The 3437-nt window shown below is 35.2% G+C and overlaps 1 protein-coding gene across 5 annotated transcripts in view; it reads right to left on the reverse strand.

Moving 5' to 3' along the window:
- LOC106875928 (tubulin polyglutamylase ttll6) overlaps window positions 1-2545 on the reverse strand; it is a 426314-nt gene extending 423769 nt beyond the window's left edge. For 2 of the 5 annotated variants that reach the window (XM_014924244.2, XM_014924242.2), the window contains exon 1: window positions 1833-2542. The gene's annotated coding sequence lies outside the window, so the exon portion shown is untranslated. Of the gene's footprint in view, window positions 1-1832 lie in introns of all 5 variants that reach the window. The other 3 variants (XM_014924247.2, XM_014924246.2, XM_014924245.2) reach the window with 3 other exon arrangements.
- Between the last annotated feature and the right edge of the window lie 892 nt (window positions 2546-3437).

Below are 3437 nucleotides of genomic sequence, written 5' to 3' on the forward strand. Positions count from 1 at the left end.
TATATAGAGAGAGAGAGAGAGAGAGAGAGAGAGAGAGAGAGAGAAGACATGGTCACAGCTGAGATGCTTTGAACAGTTGAGTAAACATTAACTAAGCATTATTGAAGGATTTTTCACATAGACACAAGATGACAAATTTTGTATGAAGTGATGAAGTTTAGTTTTGTAGATTTTATTGATCCAAATATTTGATTGATAGGCTTTTCACCAATCCTGATAGGTGTTAAAACAATCAGCCTTAGCAAGATTTGAACACAGAACATAAAGGGACGTAACTAGTCTTGGTTTGTAACATTGACACAAAATCACACATAATTTGGTCAACATCACATATGAACCCACCGATTTAGATACATATTTTTCCGATTTTAGTTGGATGAAAAGTTAAATCAACCTGGGTAAAGGATTACAGCATAGATCATAAAAGGAAATAGCAAAAATAAAAAAACTGCAAAGAATTTAGTCTCCATTGATTTCGCGTATACTTAAAGAAAGATAGGAAACAGAATTACAGTTAAGAAAAATAATTTTTGAAGTGCAAAAAGTTTTAGAAAACATAATAGTGTTCATGCTAGTATTGAATTGTTATAGTCTGGTGTCTATTTGCTTTTGAGTTCACGGTCATAATAAAAACGGTCGCGAATATGAAAGCAAACATCCACTGAAGTGAACGAACTTAGAAAATTAAAAATACTTGTCAGTTAACCCTTCTGTTATCAGTCAATGTTTCAGTTAATTTGCAAAACAACGAAAAGTTTATTAAAATAACTAAGCCATTATTAAGGTGGTGTTTCGAACATAAAGTAACATGAAATTTTGACGGTAGATTTTTATTTTATTTTATTTAAAACAAGGGATTTGCTTAATTAAACTAAGGGTGGTTTCAGGCGGGTTAGTAACTCACTTGTAACCACATTTCGGTTGAAATACAGTCTTTGCTTCGATATATTTTGAAAATAATGAAGAATTTATCAATAGAATTGTGTTATTATTAAACTGGTATTTAGAACATAATTTAAAGATGAAAGGTTTCATGAATTTAGATAATAGAACCAGGGGCAGAATTACTCTCATTCTCTTTCAATAAAATCAGTTGGTACATCAACTGGGGCCGTTTATGCTTGATAAAGAAGGGGCGATCTGACAAAGATGTTTCTGCAAAAGGAGTAGCAAACTTCAACATACTGGCGAAAGCTGAAACCATCTCCTAACAAGGTTTCTAAGAACTCCCTGAAAATGGTTTTAAGACTAAATTTTAAAGATGCATACCTATGGATTTGTGAAATTAAAGAGTGATTATTATTAACGGGGGAGGGGGATGCGCTCTAACGGATTCTAACACATTTTCAGTTCGCCTTTGATACTACCAACACGCTTTCCCACCCTTGCTTTAAGGGTCACTCAGTCTGGTAGAAATAGTTGTCAAATGCTCCTCAAATTACTCCCTTCCGACTTGAAAAGAAGCAGAAAGGGCGGTATGGTCATGGCTTGAATGCCTGTTAGAAATAGTAGACAAAATATCTCTGTAAACCACTCTTATCATATAAACAATGGAAGGACACTGGATTATGTAGTCCGAGACACATTGTCTGTGAAGAAAGACAGGATGGTCACAGCTGGAACGCAATCATCATAGGCCTGCTCTATCAACGTCCGACCCACGTTATAATCTCCCACTGAATGAAAAGGCGAGTATAACAGTATGTAGATAGGGTGAACGTGAGAAAGTGTGTGTGTGTGTGTGTGTGTGTGTATGTTGGGGAGGGTGCCGAAAGCAGCAACTTTTAAATTAACACGACTTATGAAAGAATTAAAAAATTTTCTTAACTCACCTCACTAAATGCAAACTGTGTCCCAGCCGTTGTATATTCTGTAAAGGTACATTTTTCCAAATTGAGATTCTTAATAATATAAAGTAGACATGACGTATTTCTAGTTCTCCTAAAATTCTTATTACTGTTGTATAAGTTGTAGTAATAATAGTTGTACTTCTTTTTACTTTTCTTAATGTTACCGTTATAACGTTAATATTTTTGTTTGTTTGTGTTTGTTAGCTGTGTATCTACTTTTTCACTTCATTTATTTATGTCTGTCGTTGTTTTATTTATTTTCAAGACAAATATCTTTTGGCCATCAATTTTCTTATATAGGGTATTTTTTTTAATTCAGTTTAGGAATGTTGCTTTTTTCTTTCCTATCTCTCTTTCTCTTTATCCTCCCTTCTCTCTGTTTCTTTTTCTTTTTTTTGTTTTTGTAAATGTCAATTTTTGACTCTTACTATTGTTACTTCGTGTTGCCGCCGAAAAAGGAGACCTTCAGAAGCAATTTCACGAAGTATAACCTCCATCTATTCACTAGCCAAAACAATAACTGGCAGCGAATTCAATGAACCACTTACAGGCTGATATGGATCAGGCTGGACCAAACAGATATACGTCAAGTTCATATCTGACAAACAAGTCATTCAAGACTTTATTGATTACTATTTTCTGACAGGTCTCCTTGGAAACTAGACGCTTACGGTCGTATCATTTTGTTTACATAGCTGATTTTAGGTAAGCAGAGTTATTCCCCCTGGTTAAAGAAAATATTTTCGTTTGTATTTTACTTGTCTATTCTTATGATCTTTACCTCGTTACAGTCAATGAACTGCAGCATCACCTTCGAGTATGTAAATAGCCACATAACTCCGCATCCCACTCCATGGTTTATTTCGGTCTGGTATTTATTTTACCAAAATTATTTGTCGAACTACTAAGTTATAAAACATCATGAACAACACCGGTTTTTAAACGACAATAAATAAACATAAACACGAACACACACACACACATAAACGCACTCAAACACATACAAACTTACGCGCGCGCGTCTAGCGACTGTGCAGGCTCAGTCTGCCAAAATATTGGTCAATCCGACGCTACAGTGGAAAATACCTGGTCCAGGTACCGCGTAGTGATCGAATCTGGATGCACGTGGTCTGTGAAGCGAGGGTGACGTGTCGGCCAGTCGTCCTCATCTATAATTTTTTTAAAATTCTTTTACTTGTTTCAGTCATTATACTGAGGCCATGCTGGGGTATCGCTTTGAAAAATGTTTAGTCGAACAAATCGTTTTTTTTTTTTTGTTAACCTGGTACCTATTCTATCGGAATTTTTTGTTGAACCGCTATGTTACGAGGACGTAAACATACCAACAGTTGTTGTCAAGCGGAGGTGGGGGTCAAACATAAGCATAAACGCACACACACACACACGCACACATATATAATACGGAATTCGCCAAAAAAATGTACACACACTTCTGGAAAGGAAAAATCAGTATAAATATTTTTATGCAGTGTTATTGCAATTTGATAAAACATTGAAAGCAGTAAATACGTATGTAGGTATGTACGTACGTATGTACGTAACTACGAATGTATGTACTACGTACGT

The sequence above is a fragment of the Octopus bimaculoides genome, chromosome 2 (genome assembly GCF_001194135.2).
Source record: "Octopus bimaculoides isolate UCB-OBI-ISO-001 chromosome 2, ASM119413v2, whole genome shotgun sequence".
In the NCBI taxonomy this organism is placed as follows: Eukaryota; Metazoa; Mollusca; class Cephalopoda; order Octopoda; family Octopodidae; genus Octopus; species Octopus bimaculoides.